Source organism: Beta vulgaris, chromosome 5 (assembly GCF_026745355.1).
Source record: "Beta vulgaris subsp. vulgaris cultivar EL10 chromosome 5, EL10.2, whole genome shotgun sequence".
Taxonomy (NCBI): Eukaryota; Viridiplantae; Streptophyta; class Magnoliopsida; order Caryophyllales; family Amaranthaceae; genus Beta; species Beta vulgaris.
Genome location: NC_079206.1, coordinates 29,326,934 through 29,350,028, shown reverse-complemented (window position 1 = coordinate 29,350,028; position 23,095 = coordinate 29,326,934). Strand labels below are relative to the sequence as shown.

Genomic DNA, 23,095 nt, shown 5'->3' with positions numbered 1-23,095 from the left:
GACGCAAAAAATCGGACTTCAAAGAATTTAGCTTCTCAGCTCACGAACCCCTAAGAAATGGGAAAAAACATGTCCGGCTTTGGAATCGCTCAATTCTGATGTCCGAGATAGGAGTTAGGCCCAAATTACGATATTGGGCCAAGATTAGCAGGAAACAGACACGAAAAATCGGACTTCAACAAATTCAGCTTCTGTGCTCACGAACCCCTTAGAAATGGTAAAAAAATATTTCAGGCTTTTGAATCGCTCAATTCTGATGTCCAAGCTAGGAGTTAGGCCCAAATTACGATTTTGGGCCAAGATGAGCAAAAACGGACGCGAAAAATCGGACATCAACGAATTTCGCTTCTCAGCGGACGAACCCCTTAGAAATGGTAAAAAAAACATTTCAGGATTTTGAATCGCTCAATTTTGAGGTCCGAGCTAGGAGTTAGTCCCAAATTACAATTTTGAGCCAAGATGAGAAGGACACAGACGCGAAAAAATTAGGCTGCAAGGAATTCAGCTTCTGAGCTCACGAACACCTTAGAAATGGTAAAAATAACCCATGCCAGGCTTTAGAATCGCTCAATTCAGATGTCCAAGATAGGAGTTAGGTCGAAATTACGATGTTGGGCCAAGATGAGCATAACACAAACACGAAAAATCGGACTTCAACAATTTCAGCTTCTGAGCTCACGATCCCCTTAGAAATGGTAAAAAAAAAAAACCAATTCAGGCTTTTGAATTGCTCAATTCTGATGTCGGAGCTAGGAGTTAGGCCCAAATTACGATTTTGGGCCAAGATGAGCAAGAAACGGACGCGAAAAAACGAACTTCAACGAATTTAGCTTCTCAGCTCACGAACCCCTTAGAAAATGTAAAAAAAACATTTCATGCTTTTTAATCGCTCAATTTTGAGGTCCGAGGTTGGAGTTAGTCCCAAGTTACAATTTTGAGCCAATATGAGAAGGACACAGACCCGGATAAATGGGCTGCAAGGAATTCAGCTTCTGAGCTCACGAACCCCTTAGAAATGGTAAAAAAACATGTCAGGCTTTGGAATCGCTCAATTCTAATGTCCGAGATAGGAGTTAGGTCGAAATTACGATGTTGGGCCAAGATGAGCATGAAACAGACACGAAACATCAGACTTCAACGAATTCAGCTTCTGAGATTACGAACCCCTTACAATTGGTAAAAAAATCATGTCATGCTTTGGAATCGTTCATTCTGATGTCCGAGGTAGGACTTAGGCCCAAATTACGATTTTGGGCATAGATGAGCTGTAAACAGACACCAAAAATCTGCTTCAAGGAATTCAATTTTAAGCTCACGAACCCCTTAAATGGAAAAAAAAATGTCAGACTTTTGAATCGCTCAATTATGTTGTCTGAGCTAGAAGTTAGGCCCAAATTACGTTTTTGGCACAGATGAGTAGTAAACAGACACAAAAAATTTGAATGCAAGGAATTCAGCTTCTGAGCTCACGAACCCTTACACTTGGTAAAAAAAAAACATTTCAGGCTTTTGAATCGCTCAATTTTGAGGTCGAAGCTAGAGTTAGTCTCAAATTATAATTTCAGCAAAGATAAGAAGAGACAGACGAGAAAAAATTGGCTGCAAGGAATTCAACTTCTTAGATGACGAGCCCCTTAGAAATGGTAAAAAAAAACAAGCCAGGCTTTGGAATCGCTCAATTCCTGATGTCCGAGATTGGATTTAGGTCGAAATTACGATGTTGGGCCAAGATGAGCATGAAACAGACACGAAAAATCGGACTTCAACGAATTCAGCTTATGAGATTACGAACCCCTTACAATTCGTAAAAAAATCATGTCAGGCTTTGGAATCATTCAATTCTGATGTCCGAGGTAGGACTTAGGCCCAAATTACGAATTTGGGCTTATATGAGTTGTAAACAGACGCAAAAAATCTGACTGCAACGAATTCAGCTTATGAGCTCACGAACCCTTGAAATGGGAAAAAACATGTCAGGCTTTGGAAACGCTTAATTCTGATGTCCGAGATAGGAGTTAGGTCGAAATTATGATGTAGGGCCAAGATGAGCACGAAACAAACACGAAAAATCGGACTTCAACGAATCAGCTTCTGAACTAACGAACCCTTAGTAATGGTAAAAAAAAACCAATTCAGGCTTTTGAATTGCTCAATTCTGATGTCTGAGCTAGAAGTTAGGCCCAATTTACGTGTTTGGGCAAAGATAAGTAGTAAGCAGATAGAAAAAATTTGACTGCAAGGAATTCAGCTTCTGAGCTCACAAACCCCTTAGAAATGGTAAAAAAACATTTCAGGCTTTTGAATCGCTCAATTTTGAGGTCCTAGATAGGAGTTAGTCCCAAATTACAATTTTGAGCCAAGATAAGAAGGAGACAGACGAGAAAAATTGGGCTGCAAGGAATTCAGCTTCTTAGATGACGAGCCCCTTAAATGATATAAAAAAACAAGCCAGGCATTGGAATCGCTCAATTTTGATGTCCGAGATAGGATTTAGGTCGAAATTACGATGTTGGGCCAAGTTGAGCATCAAACAGAGACGAAAAGTCGGACTTCAACGAATTCAGCTTCTGAGCTCACGAGCCCCTTCCAAATGGTAAAAAACATGTCACGCTTTGGAATCGCTCAATTCTGATGTTCGAGATAGGAGTTAGGTCGAATTTACTATGTTGGGCTAAGATAAGCATGAAACAGACACGAAAATCGGACTTCAACGAATGCAACTTCTAAGCTTACAAACCCTTAAGAATTGATAAAAAAAATCATGTCTGTCTTTGGAATCGTTCAATTCTGATGTCCGAGCTTACAGTTAGGCCCAAATTACGATTTTGGCCAGAGATGAGCTGTAAACAGACGCAAAAAATCGGACTTCAAAGAATTTAGCTTCTCAGCTCACGAACCCCTAAGAAATGGGAAAAAACATGTCAGGCTTTGGAATTGCTCAATTCTGATATCCGAGATAAGAGTTAGGCCCAAATTATGATGTTGGGCCAAGATGAGTAGGAAACAGACACGAAAAATCGAACTTCAACAAATTCAGCTTCTGTGCTCACGAACCCCTTAGAAATAGTAATAAAACATTTCAGGCTTTTGAATCGCTCAATTCTGATGTCTGAGCAAGGAGTTAGGCCCAAATAACGATTTTAGGCCAAGATGAGCAAGAAACGGACGCGAAAAATCGGACATCAACGAATTTCGCTTCTTAGCTCACGAACCCCTTAGAAATGGAAAAAAAAACATTTCAGGATTTTGAATCGCTCAATTTTGAGGTTTGAGCTAGGAGTTAGTCCGAAATTAAAATTTTGAGCCAAGATGAGAAGGACACAGACGCGAAAAATTGGGCTGCAAGGAATTTAGCTTCTGAGCTCACGAACACCTTAGAAATGGTAAAAATAAACCGTGCCAGGCTTTAGAATCGCTCAATTCTGATGTCCAAGATAGGAGTTAGGTCGAAATTACGATGTTGGGCCAAGATGAGCATGACACAAACACGAAAAATCGGACTTCAACAATTTCAGCTTCTGAGCTCACGATCTCCTTAGAAATGGTAAAAAAAAAAAACCAATTCAGGCTTTTGAATTGCTCAATTCTGATGTCGGAGCTAGGAGTTAGGCCCAAATTACGATTTTGGGCCAAGATGAGCAAGAAACGGACGCGAAAAAACGAACTTCAACGAATTTAGCTTCTTAGCTCACGAACCCCTTAGAAAATGTAAAAAAAACATTTCATGCTTTTTAATCGCTCAATTTTGAGGTCCGAGGTAGAAGTTAGTCCCAAATTACAATTCTGAGCCAATATGAGAAGGACACAGACGCGAAAAGTTGGGCTGCAAGGAATTCAGTTTCTGAGCTCACGAGCCCCTTAGAAATGGTAAAAAAACATGTCAGGCTTTGGAATCGCTCAATTCTGATGTCCGAGATAGGAGTTAGGTCGAAATTACGATGTTGGGCCAAGTTGAGAATGAAACAGACACGAAACATCGGACTTCAACGAATTCAGCTTCTGAGATTACGAACCCCTTACAATTGGTAAAAAATAATGTCATGCTTTGGAATCGTTCAATTCTGATGTCCGAGGTAGGACTTAGGCCCAAATTACGATTTTGGGCATAGATGAGCTGTAAACAGACGCAAAAAATCTGACTGCAAGGAATTCAGCTTATGAGCTCACAAACCCCTTGGAAATGGTAAAAAAAACCATAGCAGACTTTGGAATCGCTCAATTCTGATGTTCGAGATAGGAGTTAGGTCGAAATTACGATGTTGGGCCAAGATGAGCATGAAACAGACACGAAAAATCGTACTTTAACGAATTTAGCTTCTGAGCTCACGAATCCCTTAGTAATGGTAAAAAAAACCAATTCAGGCTTTTGAATTGCTCAATTGTGATGTCTGAGCTAGAAGTTAGGCTTAAATTACGTTTTTGGGCACAGATGAGTAGTAAACAGACACATAAAATCTGACTGCAAGGAATTCAGCTTCTGAGCTCACGAACCCCTTACAAATGGAAAAAAAAACATTTCAGGCTTTTGAATCGCTCAATTCTGATGTCCGAGGTACGAGTTAGTCTTAAATTACAATTTTGAGCCAAGATCAGAAGGACACAGACGCGAAAAATTGGGCTGCAAGGAATTTAGCTTATGAGCTCACGAGCCCCTTGGAAATGGTAAAAAAACATGTCTTGCTTTGGAATCGCTCAATTCTAATGTCCGAGATAGGTGTTAGGTCGAATTTACGATGTTGGGCCAAGATGAGCATGAAACATTCACAAAAAATTGGACTTCAAGGAAGTCAGCTTCTGAGCTCACAAACCCCTTAGAATTCGTAAAAAACTAATTCAGGTTTTGGAATTGCTCAATTCTTATGTCGGAGCTAGGAGTTACGCCGAAATTACGATTTTGGGCACAAATGAGTAGTAAACAGACACAAAAATCTGACTGCAAGGAATTCAGCTTCTGAGCTCACGAACCCCTTAGAAATGGTAAAAAAAACATTTCAGGCTTTTGAATCGCTCAATTTTGAGGTCCGAGGTAGGAGTTAGTCCCAAATTACAATTTTGAGCCAAGATGAGAAGGACACAGACGCGAAAAATTGGGCTGCAAGGAATTTAGCTTATGAGCTCACGAGCCCCATAGAAATGGTAAAAAAAACATGTCAGGCTTTCGAATCGCTCAATTCTGATGTCCGAGATAAGAGTTAGGTCGAAATTACGATGTTGGGCCAAGATGACCGTGAAACAGACACGAAAAATCGGACTTCAACGAATTCAGCTTCTGAGCTCACAAACCCCTTAGAAATTGTAAAAAACCAATTCAGGCTTTTGAATTGTTCAATTCTGATGTTGGAGCTAGGAGTTAGGCCCAAATAACGATTTTGGGCACAGATGACTAGTAAACAGCCACTAAAAATTTGACTGCAAGGAATTCAGTTTTTGAGCTCACGAACCCCTTAGAAATGGTAAAAAAAACATTTCAGGCTTTTGAATCGCTCAATTTTCAGGTCCGGGCTAGAAGTTAGTCCCAAATTACAATTTTGAGCCAAGATTAGAAGGAGACAAACGAGAAAAATTAGGCTGCAAGGAATTCAGCATCTTAGATGACGAGTCCATTAGAAACGGTAAAAAAAAACATGTCAGGCTTTGGAATTGCTCAATTCTGATGTCCGAGATAGGAGTTAGGTCGAAATTACGATCTTGGGCCAAGATGAGCATGAAACAGACACGAAACATCGAACTTCAACAAATTCAGCTTATGAGCTCACGAACCCCTTAGAAATGGTAAAAAAAACAAATTCAGGCTCTTTAATTCCTCAATTCTGATGTCGGAGCTAGGAGTTAGGCCCAAATTACAATTTTAGGCCAAGATGAGCAAGAAACGAACGCGAAAAAACGAACTTCAACGAATTTAGCTTCTCAGCTCACAAACCCTTTAGAAAATGTAAAAAAAAACATTTCAGGCTTTATAATCGCTCAATTTTGAGGTCCGAGGTATGAGTTAGTCCCAAATTACAATTTTGAGCCAATATGAGAAGGACACAGACGCGAAAAATTGGGTTGCAAGGAATTCAGCTTCTGAGCTCACGAACCCCTTAGAAATGGTAAAAAAACATGTCAGGCTTTGGAATCGTTCAATTCTGATGTCCGAGATAGGAGTTAGGTCGAAATTACGATGTTGGGCCAAGATGAGCATGAAACAGGCACGAAAAATCGGACTTCAACAAATTCAACTTCTGAGATTACGAGCCCCTTACAATTGGTAAAAAATCATGTCAGACTTTGGAATCGTTCAATTCTGATGTCCGAGCTAGGAGTTAGGCCCAAATTACGATTTTGGGCATAGATGAGCTGTAAACAGACACAAAAAATCCGACTACAAGGAATTCAGTTTCTGAGCTCACGAACCCCTTAGAAATAAGAAAAAAACATGTCAGACTTTGGAATCGCTCAATTCTGATGTCCGAGATTGGAGTTAGGCCCAAATTACAATGTTGGGCCAAGATGAGTAGGAAGTAGACATGAAAAATCGGATTTCGACGAATTCTGCTTCTGAGCTCAAGAACCCCTTACAAATGGTATAAAAACAATTCAGGCTTTTAAAGTGCTCAATTCTGATGTCTGAGCTAGGAGTTAGGCCCAAATTACGATTTTGAGCCAAGATGAGCAAGAAACGGACGCGAAAAATCGAACTTCAACGAATTCAGCTACTCAGCTCACGAACCCCTTAGAAAATGTAAAAAAAAAACATTTCAGGCTTTTGAATCGCTCAATTTAAAGGTCCGAGCTAGGAGTTAGTCCCAAATTACAATTTTGAGTGAAGATAAGAAGGAGACAGACGAGAAAAATTGGGCTGCAAGGAATTCAGCTTCTTAGATGACGAGCCCCTTAGAAATGGTAAAAAAACATGTCAGGCTTGGGAATCAGTCAATTCTGATGTCCGAGATAGGATTTAGGTCGAAATTACGATGTTGGGCCAAGATGAGCATTAAACAGACACCAAAAATCGGACTTTAACGAATTGAGCTTCTGAGCTCACAAACCCCTTAGAAATGGTAAAAAACCAATTCATGCTGAATTGCTCAATTCTGATGTCGGAGCTAGGAGTTAGGCCCAAATTACGATTTCGGGCACAAATGACTAGTAAACAGACACTAAAAATCTGATTGCAAGGAATTCAGCTTCCGAGCTCACGAACCCCTTAGAAATGGTAAAGAAAACATTTCAGGCTTTTGAATCGCTCAATTTTGAGGTCCAGGGTAGGAGTTAGTCCCAAATTATAATTTTGAGCCAAGATGAGAAGGAGCCAGACGAGAAAAATTGGGCTGCAAGGAATTCAACTTCTGAGATCACGAGCCCCTTAGAAATGGTAAATAAAGACATGTCAGGCTTTGAAATCGCTCAATTCTGATGTCCGGGATAGGAGTTAGATCGAAATTACGATGTTGGGCCAAGATGAGCATGAAACAAACACGAAAAATCGGACTTCAACGAATTCAACTTCTGAGCTCACAAACGCCTTAAAAATGGTAAAAAGAAACCAATTCAGGCTTTTGAATTGCACAATTTGATGTCGGAGCTAGGAGTTAGCCCCAAATAACGATTTTGGGCGAAGATGAGGAAGAAACGGACGCGAAAAAACAAACTTCAACGAATTTAGCTTCTCAGCTCACGAACCCCTTAGAAAATGAAAAAAAAAAATACATTTCAGGCTTTTGAATCGCTCAATTTTGAGGTCCGAGGTAGGAGTTAGTCCCAAATTACAATTTTGAGCCAAGATGAGAAGGACATTGACGTGAAAAATTGGGCTGCAAGGAATTTAACTTCTGAGCTCACGAGCCCCTTAGAAATGGTAAAAAAACATGTCAGGCTTTGGAATCGCTCAATTCTGATGTCCGAGATAAGAGTTAGATCGAAATTACGAGTTTGGGCCAAGATGAGCATGAAACAAACACGAAAAATCGGACTTCAACAAATTCAGCTTCTGAACTCACGAACCCCTTAGAAATGGTAAAAAAATAATTTAGGCTTTTGAATTGCTCAATTCTGATGTCAGAGCTAGGAGTTAGGCCCATATTACGATTTTGGGCCAGGATGAGCAAGAAACGGACGCGAAAAAACAAACATCAACGAATTTAGCTTCTCAGCTCACGAACCCCTTAGAAAATGTAAAAAAAAAACATTTCAGGCTTTTTAATCACTCAATTTTGAGGTCTGAGGTAGGGGTTAGTCCCAAATTACAATTTTGAGCCAAGATGAGAAGTACAGACGTGAAAAATTGGGCTGCAAGGATTCAGCTTCTGAGCTCACGAGCCCCTTAGAAATGGTAAAAAACATGTCAGGCTTTGGAATTGCTCAATTCTGATGTCCGAGATAGGAGTTAGGTCGAAATTACGATCTTGGGCCAAGATGAGCATGAAACAGACACGAAACATCGAACTTCAACAAATTCAGCTTATGAGCTCACGAACCCCTTAGAAATGGTAAAAAAACAAATTCAGGCTCTTTAATTCCTCAATTCTGATGTCGGAGCTAGGAGTTAGGCCCAAATTACGATTTTGGGCCAAGATGAGCAAGAAACGAACGCGAAAAAACGAACTTCAACGAATTTAGCTTCTCAGCTCACAAACCCTTTAGAAAATGTAAAAAAAAACATTTTAGGCTATTGAATCGCTCAATTTTGAGGTCCGAGGTATGAGTTAGTCCCAAATTACAATTTTGTGCCAATATGAGAAGGACACAGACGCGAAAAATTGGGCTGCAAGGAATTCAGCTTCTGAGCTCACGAGCCCCTTAGAAATGGTAAAAAACATGTCAGGCTTTGGAATCGCTCAATTCTGATGTCCGAGATAGGAGTTAGGTCCAAATTACGATGTTGGGCCAAGATGACCATGAAGCAGACACGAAAAATCGGACTTCAACGAATTCAGCTTCTGAGATTACAAACCCTTACAATTGGTAAAAAATCATACGAGGCTTTGGAATCGTTCAATTTTGATGTCCAAACTAGGCCCAAATTACGATTTTGGGCATAGATGAGCTGTAAACAGACACCAAAAATCTGCTTGCAAGGAATTCAATTTCTAAGCTCACGAACTCCTTAGAAGTGGGAAAAAAACATGTCAGACTTTTGAATCGCTTAATTCTCATGTCCGAGATTGGAGTTAGGCCCAAATTACAATGTTGGGCCAAGATGAGTAGGAAGCAGAGCTGAAAAATCGAATTTCGACGAATTCTGCTACTGAGCTCAAGAACCCCTTACAAATGGTATAAAAACAATTCAGGCTTTTGAATCGCTCAATTCTGATGTCCGAGCTAGGAGTTAGGCCCAAATTATGATTTTGAGCCAAGATGAGCAAGAAACGGACGTGAAAAATCGGACTTCAACGACTTCATCTTCTGAGCCCACGATCCCCTTAGAAATGGTAAGAAAACATTTCAGGCTTTTTAATCGCTCAATTTTGAAGTCCGAGCTCGGAGTTAGTCCCAAATTACAATTTTGAGCTAAGATAAGGACACAGACGCGAAAAATTAGGCTGCAAGAAATTCAGCTTCTGAGCTCACGCGCCCCTTAGAAATGGTAAAAAAACATGACAGGCTTTGGAATCGCTCAATTCTGATGTCCGATATAGGAGTTAGGTCGAAATTACCATGTTGGGCTAGGATGAGCATGAAACAGACACGAAAAATCGGATTTCAACGAATTCAACTTCTCAGCTTACAAACCCCTTACAATTGATAAAAAAATCATGTCAATCTTTGGAATCGTTCAATTCTGATGTCCTAGGTAGGACGTAGGCCCAAATTACGATTTTGAGCAATGATGAGCTGTAAACAGACGCAAAAAATCTGACTGCAAGGAATTCAGCTTATGAGGTCACGAACCCCTTAGAAATAGGAAAAAACATGTCTGGCTTTGGAATCGCTAAATTCTGATGTCCGAGATAGGAGGTAGGTCGAAATTATGATGTAGGGCCAAGATGAGCATGAAACAAACACGAAAAATCGGATTTCAACGAATTCAGCTTCTGAGCTCACGAACCCCTTAGAATTTGTAAAAATCCAATTAAGGCTTTTGAATCGCTCAATTCTGATGTCTGAGTTAAGAGTTTTTGCCCAAATTACGATTTTCGGCACAGATGAATACTAAATAGACACGATTAATGTTACTGCTAAGAATTCAGCTTCTGAGCTCACGAACCCCTTAGAGATAGGAGCTAGGTCAAAATTACGATGTTGGGCCAAGATGAGCGTGAAAAAGACACGAAAAATCGGACATCACCAAATTCAGCTTCTGAGCTCACGAACCCCTTCGAAATGGTAAAAAACCAATTTAGGCTTTTGAATCGCTCAATTCCGATGTCCGAGCTAAGAGTTAGGCCCAAATTAAGATTTTGGGCACAAATGAGTAGTAAACAGATACGAAAAATCTGACTTCAAGGAATTCAGCTTCTGAGCTCACTAACCCCTTAGAAATGGTAAAAAAAACATGTCAGGTTTTGGAATCGCCTAATTATGATGTACGAGCTACGAGTTATGCCCAAATTACGGTGTTGGGCCAAGATGAGTAGGAAACAGACAAAATCGTACTTCAACGAATTCAGCTTCTGAGCTCACGAACCCCTTAGAAATGGAAAAAAAAACAATTCAGGCTTTTGAATCGCTCAATTCTAATATCCGAGCTAGGAGTTAGGCCCAAATTACGATTTTGGGCACAAATGAGTAGTAAACAGACACAAAAAATTTGACTGCAAGGAATTCAGCTTCTGAACTCACGAAACCCTTAGAAATGGTATAAAAACATGTCCGGCTTCGGAATCACTCAATTATGATGTCTGAGCTAGGAGCTAGCCCCAAATTACGATTTTGAGCCAAGATGAGCAAGAAACAGACGCGAAAAATCGGACTTCAACGAATTCAGCATCTGAGCCCACGAACCCCTTAGAAATGGTAAGAAAACATATCAGGCTTTTTAATCGCTTGATTTTGAGGTTCGAGCTAGGAGTTAGTCCCAATTTACAATTTTGAGCTAAGATAAGAAGGGCACAGACGCGAAAAATTAGGCTGCAAGGAATTCAGCTTTTGAGCTCGCGAGCCCCTTAGAAATGGTAAAAAAACATGTCAGGCTTTGGAATCGCTCAATTCTTATGTCCGAGATAGGTGTTAGGTCAAAATTACGATGTTGGGCCAAGATGAGCATGAAACAGACACGAAAAATCGAACTTCAATGAATTCAACTTCTCAGCTTATGAACCCCTTACAATTGATAAAAAATCATGTCAGTCTTTGGAATCGTTCAATTCTGATGTCCGAGATAGGAGTTAGGCCCAAATTACGATTTTGGGCACAGATGAGCTGTAAACAAACGCAAAAAATATGAATGCAAGGAATTCAGCTTCTGAGCTCACGAACCCCTTAGAAATGGGGAAAAAACATGTCAGGCTTTGAATCGCTCAATTATGATGTCCGAGCTAGGAGTTAGGCCCAAATTACAATGTTGGGACAAGATGAGCAGGAAACAGACATGAAAAATCGTACTTCAACGAGTGCAGCTTCTGAGCTCTCGAACCCCTTAGAAATGGTAAAAAAAACAATTTCGGGCCTAATTTTCGCGTCTATGTCCGCATCAGGGCCCAAAATCATAAATTCGGCCTAACTTCTAGCTCTGACATAAGAATTGAGAGATTCAAAAGCCTGAATTGTTTTTTTACCATTTCTAAGGGGTTCGTGAGCTCAGAAGTTGTATTTGTTGAAATCAGAGGTAATTGCCCTGTTTTTAAAAACGTTTATTTAAATGCTAATTATATTTATTAAGTTAATTATGTTTCGGAAATTCTTATTTGAGTTGGAGTTGAATTATATTGTCGTGTTTGTAATATATTTATATGTTTAATTTTATAAGGTTATTATTATTATTATTATTATTATTTTATATCTTGAATTTGGTGCATTTAGTTGAGCAGTATTTGGCCCAAATAGAAAATCGAAGTCGGGTTCGCATCCTTTAAGGTTGTCGGTTTGTTTTGGAAGATAAACTCCAAATCGAAACCTGACCTCCTCTCTCTCGTTCGCCGTTGCTGCTCGCCGGAATTCTCCTTTCCGTTCGCGTCGTTGCTGCCGGTGATGTTATTGCTGCTGTCCTGTTTTTCTCTATCCTCTATGTGTTGATGCGTTGTGTTGTGCTGCTGCCTTGTCTCGCCGGAGCTTCGTCGTCTGCCGCCATCACTCCTCTCTTCTACCGGCAGTTGTGTTCAGTCATTGCTGCTAGTGTTGTAGTGGTTGGCGGTGCTCGCCGTCAAAGCTTCGAAACCCCCCTCTATGCCCTGTTCTTCGCTGCTCCTAGTAGAGCAGAGGTAATTTACCTCTTTGTTTTTAATTTTAGAATTCTTGATTAGTAAATCCAATTTATATTGAGACTATGGTTAAGAGTTTAATTATGGGGTATTAGTTTAATTGTGGTGGTGAAGATGTTGTTGTTGCTGTGTTGTAGTAGGTATTATTGGGTAGGTGTTGTTGTGGTTGATGTTGTGTGGTTAGAGTTGATATATTTGAAGATAAATGTAAAAGTTATAAAATTAGTTAGTTTCTATTTGCGGGATTTAGTTTGATTAGCATAGTGGTTGTATTAGAAGAAGTTAATTAGATTAGTGTAAGTTTAGTTATTAATTATCGTTATTATTGTGAGGTGATTTTTGGAGGATGATTTTCTAGTTAAGTATCATTCGGGACTATGAAGGAAATTGTGTTGTTGGAATTGGATTGCTTTTCAGGTAACTTTTATGTTCAATAAAATCATTTACTCATGCCCATGTGTGTGTGGATCTTTATTCTGTTTTTGATACATAAGTTCGTACTATGGCCATAGTTATGAATGTGATGTTATGAGTTGATTCTGGAAATGTTATTCGATGAATATGAATATGCAAATGTTTTGATGGCTTAGTTTATGAACTGAAAATAGAAAGTGGGCAAGGTATGGGTGGAGGAAGGTTATTCTTTTTAACCTGATACGATCGGCTACGCTCCATAGCGAACCTTGGGGGTAGTATTGCTGGGCTCCATAACGAATCTTGGAAGCAGTGTTTGTCCTTTCTCCAAAGCCCGTACTTGCCACTAATTTGTTTAAGAGAGTGAGCTATGCCAGCGTTGTAACGGAAAAGAAATGATTTGAGAAGTAAAATGTTTATAACGGGCTGAAGTAAAGGTTACGAATTTTCCACTTATTTTGGAATTTTGTTTGCTTTGTATTTTCTCCCTGAATTTGCAGGTTTGGTGTTATGAGCTCGGAATTGGAAGTGGAGCAAGATAAAGATGTCGTTGTAGATAATAGATTAAGTTTGTATTTAGATAGTTGATTCAGAGTTAGTTTCAGATATTTCATCGTAATCATTTTGGGAATTTTGGTCAAGATACTCGTGTTAAGGTTGTTTTTCCGCTGCAAGTTAATTATTTAAGAGTTAATTTAAGTTTATGGATGTTAAGTGTTTTTCGCTAGCAGCTCGAAAGAGCGGGCTGTTACAAAATGGTATCAGAGCAACCTTGCGACCGTATGTATAACACCCCTGAATTTCGAGTGATTCATTAAATTAAATAATATTAAAATTCTATAGAAAATTCGGCAGAGTTCCGTTTGAAAAATGGACTGCCTATAATTTAATTTAGGACTGGCGTCCGAATTTTAAACCTATTTCAACAAATCAGCAATCCAAAATCCAAATTCCCAACAACTCCACCCATTTCAAATACCAACGAAATTCCTGTATAACTACTCGAAATCCAAACGTGTTATTCCACGATTATTACGAGAATAATCGCTAAGGAAGAACTACCTGCACCAAAACTAATTTAAAGTTTATTTTAAACTATTACAACCCAACCGAATAAAGATTTAGGTGGATTAATATTTACAACCCTAAGTCTCAAAATATTGATTATATATAAGAAATACACCAGAACAGAACTATTATAACTATATTTACGCAAAACTAGTGGACGTTACTCTCCGCCCATACCCCGACTCTAAGCCTTCATGTACCTGCATATATCAAGCATGTAGTATCAGCCAAACAGGCTGAGCAAGATTCAATACTGTAAAGCCAAATACATATGCAGGTAGGATGCATTAATTATATCCTAGAAATCATTCACTTTTGCAACCCCAATACTAAATAAAACATTGTAAAACATTTTTCTTCATTTCTTTTCCAAACCAAATACTTTTCTATTTTCTCTGCTAAAACAGTTTCTTTCAGAATCTTAGAATCATAAATCTATGGAATGGAACGAACTTTATTTCCCATTGCGCTAGCTAGGCCCTCTGGGTAACTATTAGACAAAGACCCCTAGTGTGCACACCCCACAAACTGATCAACGTACCCCCCCCCCCAACTATTCTGTAATGTCGAGACGATCCCGACAAAGTTCCGATTCCTTGAGACACCATAAAGGCAATCCCAACCAGTTTAAAAACATAAAAGTATCCATAAATCTTTTCTGTAACTATTTTATAATTCAAGGTTTGAAAACAAACTATCCGTATTAGGAGGAACATCCCCCTATTCAAACCAATCTCAACTCAAGAGAGATACATACCTTTATAATCGTTTCTCGTAAATATGAAAGTTTTAGTTGAAATCTTATCTTTTGTAGACCTTTCTTGTAACTATTAAAGATTTAAGTAAGGAATCTTACCTTTTAAACTATATCAAACCAACTAGCTCAGTCAATACGGCTCCTCAATGAAACCGAAATCTACAATATAAATGTGTGTACTTCGTAAGTAAAAGACTTGGATACAACTAAGTCTAGTTCACAAAGCCATCAACATTTTCTAATTTCACATAAAACATCAAACAAACATATCATGTTCTTTTACCATATAAATGACTTTCATGTTCTAACGTCTAAGTCAAACCGTCTAACTAAAACCCTTACCAAATTAATCAAAATCATCTTACTTTATATTAAATCAACATTAAAGAATTATATGTTCATATGGTAACTCAAAAGTTCATTATGAAGCAATTATATGAAAAGTAGAGTTTTAAATCAACTATATAAAATATGAAATTTGAACAGAAACTTAATATGAGCATAACTTTCTCCTACGAAGTCCAAATCAAGCGTTTATTGAGCCTATCGTGAGTAAAATTTCAATACAAACAACTTTTGGGAAATAGTATTTTTGCTAAAAATGCCCGTAAACTGCCTAAAAACGCAAAATACGAACCTGAACTGGTAATTCTACGAATTACAGCACACTATATTCACTTGAACATTAACAAGCTTCCTACTATTCTAAAATAACTATTAAGCTCATGAATGAACATTCAACTCAATAAATTCCACACCCAAACTCTAAAATCAAAAACCCCAATCCAATTTCAATCTAAAAACCCTAACTTCATAATTTTTAAAAGAAAACTTAAATTAGTTGAGGAATTCATCTTACCCACTAATATAGAAGATTGGGGATGAGAAATAACTTGCAAACGCCCCTAATTCGAGCACCAAATGCTCCAAATTACAGCAACGACGACCCCCCTTTTCTTCCTTCCTCCGCCTACTTCTATGGTGTCACCTCTAGTGGCGGTTATGGTTGTGTCGTTGGCAACAGTGGTGGTTGTGATGAAGGAAGAATGTTAAAGATTTTGAGAGAAGAAGATGGTGAAGATGTTGAAGATGGTGAATAGGTTGAACGGTGGTGAAGCACCGTTATGATGTCGTTCTTTTGTTTTTGTTATTTTTTTTCTTTCCTTTTTCTTTTCTTGTTTTATTTTTCCATTTTCCCCCTTCTTACATATATGTGAGTATATTTCCTCTTATTACTATTATTAGTTAAATTACTTATTAAACTTGTCCCATTATAAGCATATAAATTATTTACAAAATAATTCCTAAAGATAAATGAATTTAATTATTAAATAAACTAAAATATATAATATAGTTAATAAAATAAATAATAAACTGTTTCAAAAATCGGGGTGTTACAGTATGCCTAGTTGGCTACCTAGCGACGGTAAAAGATTCTTGGGAATGTTAGAAATCAATTTGGGATTATTAGTGGTCGAGAATTGATGATCAGGAATTTGGAATGTTGAAGCTTGAGCGTATAAGTGTTTGCGCTTTTGCGTGTGCTATATGATTTCATTTATGTAAACGTATAGCGTCTTGTGTTGTTAATGGTGTTATGTGTTTTGAGAAAAATGCATGATTTGATTAAGTAAACGAATTTCAAACGAGATCTCCGCAAATGAGGTGACATGAATGCTATGTTGAAAATTTTTGCCCCTTTGTTTTTCTTTGCTCTTCGATTTTGATATTGAGTTGAAGTGGAGATACAGAAGTTGATGGCAGAGTTGAGGTTTGGATGACCCATATCTTATGAGTATGAGATTTTGGTTTTATTTAAAGTATTATTTTCAGGTTTCGAGGACGAAACTTTATATAAGGGTGGTAGTATGTAATAGCCCTGTTCTTAAAAACGTTTATTTAAATGCTAATTATATTTATTAACTTAATTATGTTTCAGAAATTCTTATTTGAGTTGGAGTTGATATATTGTTGTGTTTGTAATATATTTATATGTTTAATTTTATTTAGTACTCATCTGTGCCCAAAATCGTAATTTGGGCCTAACTCCTAGCTCGGACATCAGAATTGAGTAATTCAAAAGCCTGAATTGGTTTTTTTTTACCATTTCTAAGGGGTTCGTGAGCTCATAAGCTGAATTCGTTAAAGTCCTTTTTTTCGTACCTTTGTTTTTCTTTGCTCCTCGATTTTGATATTGAGTTGAAGTGGAGATACAGAAGTTGATGGCAGAGTTGAGGTTTGGATGACCCATATCGTATGAGTATGAGATTTTGGTTTTATTTAAACTATTATTTTCAGGTTTCGAGGACGAAACTTTAAATAAGGTTGGTAGTATGTAATAGCCCTGTTCTTAAAAACGTTTATTTAAATGCTAATTATATTTATTAACTTAATTATGTTTCGAAAAATTCTTTTTGAGTTGGAGTTGAATTATATTGTTGTGTTTGTAATATATTTATATGTTTAATTTTATTTAGTACTCATCTGTGCCCAAAATCGTAATTTGGGCCTAACTCCTAGCTCGGACATCAAAATTGAGCAATTCAAAAGCCTGGATTGGTTTTTTTTACCATTCTTAAGTGGTTCGGGAGCTCATAAGCTGAATTCGTTAAAGTCCTTTTTTTCGTGTCTGTTTCATGCTCATCTTCGCTTAATATCGTAATTTGGGCCTAACTCCTAGTCCGGACATTAGAATTGAGCGATTCAAAAGCCTGAATTGTTTTTTTTACCATTTATAAGGGGTTCGTAAGCTGAGAAGCTAAATTCGTTGAAGTCTGATTTTTCGCGTCCGTTTCTTGCTCATCTACGATTTTGGGCCTAACTCGTAGCCCGGACATTAGAATTGAGCGATTCAAAAGCTTGAATATTTTTCTTTACCATTTCTAAGGGGATCGTGAGCTCAAAAGCTGAATTCGTTAAAGTACGATTTTTCGTGTCTGTTTCCTGCTCATCTTGGCCCAACATCGTAATTTGGGTCTTACTCCTAGCTCGGCATCATAATTAGGCGATTCCAAAGTCCGACATGTTTTTTTACCATTTCTAAGGAGTTCGTGAGCTCAAAAGCTGAATTCCTTGCAGTCAGATTTTTGTGTCTGTTTACAACTCATCTGTGCCCAAAATCGTAATTTGGGCCTAACTCCTAGCTCGGACATCAGAATTGAGCAATTCAACAGCCTAAATTGGTTTTTTTACAATTTCTAAGGGGTTCGTGAGCTCAGAAGCTAAATTCTTTGAAGTCCGATTTTTCGTGTCTGTTTCATGCTCATCTTGGCCTAACATCGTAATTTCGACCTAACTCCAATCTCGGACATCAGAATTGAGTGATTCCAAAGCCTGACATGTTTTTTTACCATTTCTAAGGGGTTCGTGAGCTCAAAACCTGAATTCCTCGCAGTTAGATTTTTTGTGTCTGTTTAGTACTCATCTTTGCCCAAAATCGTAATTTGGGCCTAACTCCTAGTCCGGACATCAGAATTGAGCGATTCAAAAGCCTTAATTAGTTTTTCGACATTTCTAAGGGGGTCGTGAGCTCAAAATATGAATTCCTTGCAGTCAGATTTTTTGTGTCTGTTTAGTACTTATATGTGCCCAAAATCGTAATTTGGGCCTAACTCCTAGCTCGGACATCAGAATTGAGTGATTCAAAAGCCTTAATTGGTTTTTTACACTTCTTAAGGGGTTCGTGAGCTTAGAAGAGAAATTCGTTGAAGTCCAATTTTTCGTGTCTGTTTCATACTCATCTTGGCCCAACATCGTAATTTCGACCTAACTCCTATCCCGGACATCAGAATTGAGCGATTCCAAAGCATGGCATGGTTTTTTTACCATTTCTAAGGGGTTCATGAGCTAAGATGCTGAATTCTTTGCAGCCCAATTTTTCGTGTCTGTGTCCTTCTCATCTTGGATTAATATTGTAATTTGGGACTAACTCCCAGGTCGGACCTCAAAATTGAGCGATTCTAAAGCTTGAAATGTTTTTTTTTACCATTTCTATGGGGTTCGTGAGCTGAGAAGCTAAATTCGTTGAAGTCCGATTTTTCGCGTCCGTTTCTTGCTTATCTTGGCCCAAAATCGTAATTTGGGCCTAATTCCTAGCTCGGATGTTAGAATTGAGCAATTCAAAAGCCTGAATTGTGTTTTTACCATTTCTAATGGGTTCGTGAGCTCAGAAGATACATTTGTTGAAGTACGATTTTTCGTGTCTCTTTCCTACTCATCTTGGCCCAACATCGTAATTTGGGCCTAACTTCTAGCTCGGACATCATAATTGAGCGATAAAAAGCCTGAATTGGTTTTTTACCATTTCTAAGGGGTTCGTGAGCTCAAAAGCTGAATTCCTTGCAGCCCAATTTTCGTGTCTGTGTCCTTCTAATCTTGGCTCAAAATTGTAATTTGGGACTAATTCCTAGCTCTGACCTCAAAATTGAACGATTCAAAACCTGAAATGTTTTTTTTTACTATTTCTAAGGGGTTCGTGAGCTCAGAAGCTGAATTCGTTGAAGTCGGATTTTTCGTGTCTGTTTCATGCTCATCTTGGCCCAACATTGTAATTTCACCCTAACTCCTATCTTGGACATCAGAATTGAGCGATTCCAAAGCCTGACATGTGTTTTTACCATTTCTAAGGGGCTCTTAAGCTCAGAAGTTGAATTCCTTGCAGCCCAATTTTTCGCGTCTGTGTCCTTCTCATCTTGGCTCAATATTGTAATTTGGGACTAACTCCTAGCTCGGACCTTAAAATTGAGCGATTCAAAAGCCTGAAATGTTTTTTTACCATTTCTAAGGGGTTCGTGAGCTGAGAAGCTAAATTCGTTGAAGTTCGATTTTTCGCGTCTGTTTCTAGCTCATCTTGGCCCAAAATCGTAATTTGGGCCTAACTCCTAACCCGGACATTAGAATTGAGCGATTAAAAAGCCTTAATTGTTTTTTTAACCATATCTAAGGGGATCGTGAGCTCATAAGCTGAATTCATTAAAGTACGATTTTTCGTGTCTGTTTCCTGCTCATCTTGGCCCAACATCGTAATTTGGGTCTTACTCCTCGCTCGGACATCATAATTAGGCGATTCCGAAGTCCGACATGTTTTTTTACCATTTCTAAGGAGTTCGTGAGTTCAAAAGCTGAATTCCTTGCAGTCAGATTTTTTGTGTCTATTTACTACTCATCAGTGCCCAAAATCGTAGTTTGGGCCTAACTCCTAGCTCGGACAAAAGAATTGAAAAATTCAAAAGTCTGAATTGGTTTTTATACCATTTCTAAGGGGTTCGTGAGCTCAGATGCTTAATTCGTTGAAGTCCGTTTTTCGTGTCTGTTTCATGCTCATCTTGGCCTAACATCGTAATTTCGACCTAACTCCAATCTCGGACATCAGAATTGAGCGATTCCGAAGCCTGACATGGGTTTTTACCATTTCTAAGGGGTTCGTTAGCTTAGAAGCCTGAATTGTATTTTTATCATTTCTAATGGGTTCGTGAGCTCAGAAGATGCATTTGTTGAAGTACGATTTTTCGTGTGTCTTTCCTACTCATCTTGGCCCAACATCGTAATTTGGGCCTAACTTCTAGCTCGGACATCAAAATTGAGCGATCAAAAGCCTGAATTGGTTTTTTACCATTTCTAAGGGGTTCTTGAGCTCCGAAGCTGAATTTCTTGCAACCCAATTTTTCGTGTCTGTGTCCTTCTAATCTTGGCTCAAAATTGTAATTAGGGACGAACTTCTAGCTCGGACCTCAAAATTGAGCGATTCAAAACCTGAAATGTTTTTTTTACTATTTCTAAGGGGTTCGTGAGCTCAGAAGCTGAATTCGTTGAAGTCCGATTTTTCGTTTCTGTTTCATGCTCATCTTGGCCCAACATTGTAATTTCGACCTAACTCCTATCTCGGACATCAGAATTGAGCGATTCCAAAGCCTGACATGTTTTTTTTACCAATTCTAAGGGGCTCTTAAGCTTAGAAGCTGAATTCCTTGCAGCCCAATTTTTCGCGTCTGTGTCCTTCTCATCTTGGCTCAAAATTGTAATTTGGGACTAACTCTTAGCTCGGACCTCAAAATTGAGCGATTCAAAAGCCTGAAATGTTTTTTTACCATTTCTAAGGGGTTCGTGAGCTTCGAAGCTAAATTCGTTGAAGTCCGATTTTTCGCATCCGTTTCTAGCTTATCTTGGCCCAAAATCGTAATTTGGGCCTAACTCTTAGCCCGGACATTAGAATTGAGCGATTAAAAAAGCATTAATTGTTTTTTTTACCATATCTAAGGGATCGTGAGCTCAGAAGCTGAATTCTCTAAGGTAAGATGTTTCGTGTCTGTTTCCTGCTCATCTTGGCCTAACATCGTAATTTGGGTCTTACTCCTAGCTCGGACATCATAATAAGGAGATTCCAAAGTCCGACATGTTTTTATACCATTTCTAAGGAGTTCGTGAGCTCAAAAGCTGAATTCCTTGCAGTCAGATTTTTTATGTCTGTTTACTACTCATCTGTGCCCAAAATCGTAATTTGGGACTAACTCCCAGCTCGGACATTAGAATTGAAAATTCAAGAGTCTGAATTGGTTTTTATACCATTTGGGTTCGTGAGCTCAGAAGCTGAATTCGTTGAAGTCCAATTCTTCGTGTCTGTTTCATACTCATCTGGGCCTAGCATCGTAATTTCAACCTAACTCCAATCTCGGACATCAGAATTGAGCGATTCCAAAACCTGACATGTTTTTTTTACAATTTCTAAGGGGTTCGTGAGCTTAGAAGCTTAATTTGTTGAAGTCCGTTTTTCGTGTCTGTTTTATGCTCATCTTGGCCTAACATCGTAATTTCGACCTAACTCCAATCTCGGACATCAGAATTGAGCGATTCGGAAGCCTGGCATGTTTTTTTTTACCATTTTTAAGGGGTTCGTTACCTCATAACCTGAATTCCTCGCGGTCAGATTTTTTGTGTTTGTTTAGTACATCTGTCCCCAAAATTGTAATTTGGGCCTAACTCCTAGCTCGGACATCAGAATTGAACGGATTCAAAAGCCTTAATTGGTTTTTCACTCTTTCTAAGGGGTTCGTGTGTTTAGAAGTGGAATTCTTTGGAATCCAATTTTTCGCGTCTGTTTCATGCTCCTCTTGGCCCAACATCGTAATTTCGACCTAACTCCTATCTCGGACATCAGACCTCATAATTTAGCGATTCAAAAGCCTGAATTGGTTTTTTACCATTTCTAAGGGGTTCATGAGCTCAGAAGCTGAATTCGTTGAAGTCTGATTTTTCGTGTCTGTTTGATGCTCATCTTGGCCCAACATCGTAATTTCGAAAGAACTCCTATCTCGGACATCAGAATTGAGCGATTCCAAAGCCTGACATGTTTTTGTTACCATTTCTAATGGATTCGTGAGCTCAGAACCTGAATTCCTTACAGTCAGATTTTTTGTGTCTGTTTACTACTCATTTGTGCCGAAAATCGTAATTTGGGCCTAACTCCTAGCTCGGACATCAGAATTGAGCGATTCAAAAGCCTGAATTGGTTTTTTTACCATATCTAAGGGGTTTGTGAGCTTAGAAGCTGAATTCGGTATAGTCCGATTTTTCGTGTCTGTTTCATGCTCATCATGGCCCAACATCGTAATTTCGAGCTAACTCCTATCATGGACTTCAGAATTGAGCGATTCCAAAGCCTGGCATGTTTTTATACCATTTCTAAGGGGTTCGTGAGCTCAGAAGCTGAATTCCTTGCAGCCCAATTTTTTGCGTCGGTGTCCTTCTCATCTTGGCTCAAAATTGTAATTTGGGACTAACTCGTAGCTCGAACCTCAAAATTGAGCGATTCAAAAGTCATAATTGGTTTTTTACACTTTCTAAGGGGTTCCTGAGCTTAGCAGCGGAATTCGTTTAAGTCCGATTTTTCGTGTCTGTTTCATGCTCATCTTGGCCCAACATCGTAATTTGGTCTTACTCCTAGCTCGGACATCATAATTAGGCGATTCCAAACTCCGACATGTTTTTATACCATTTCTAAGGAGTTCGTAAGCTCAAAAGCTGAATTCCATGCTGTCAGATTTTTTGTGTCTGTTTACTACTCATCTGTGCCCAAAATCGTAATTTGGGCCTAACTCCTAGCTCGAACATTAGAATTGAAAAATTCAAAAGTCTGAATTTGTTTTTATACCATTTCTAAGGGGTTCGTGAGCTCAGAAGCTGAATTCGTTGAAGTCCGATTCTTTGTTTCTGTTTCATGCTCATCTTGGCCTAACATCGTAATTTCGACCTAACTCCAATCTCGGACATCTGAATTGAGCGATTCCGAAACCTGACATGTTTTTTTTACAATTTCTAAGGGGTTCGTGAGCTCATAAGCTTAATTCGTTGAAGTCCGTTTTTCGTGTTTGTTTCATGCTCATCTTGGCCTAACATCGTAATTTCGACCTAACTCCAATCTCGGACATCAGAATTGAGCGATTCCGAAGCCTGACATGTTTTTTTACCATTTCTAAGGGGTTCGTGAGCTCAGAACCTGAATTCCTCGCAGTCAGATTTT

At 38.6% G+C, this 23,095-nt stretch overlaps 1 long non-coding RNA gene across 2 annotated transcripts; it reads right to left on the bottom strand.

The window, feature by feature from the left end:
• Positions 1-13,724: 13,724 nt before the first annotated feature.
• LOC130591495 (uncharacterized) lies at positions 13,725-15,654 on the bottom strand. 2 transcript variants are annotated; one of them, XR_008969242.1, is made up of 3 exons: positions 15,440-15,654; positions 14,680-14,739; positions 13,725-14,023 (listed from the first exon to the last, which is right to left on the bottom strand). It is a non-coding gene; the product is annotated as an uncharacterized LOC130591495 (long non-coding RNA). The 2 variants fall into 2 exon arrangements; XR_008969241.1 differs by lacking the exon at positions 14,680-14,739.
• Between the last annotated feature and the right edge of the window lie 7,441 nt (positions 15,655-23,095).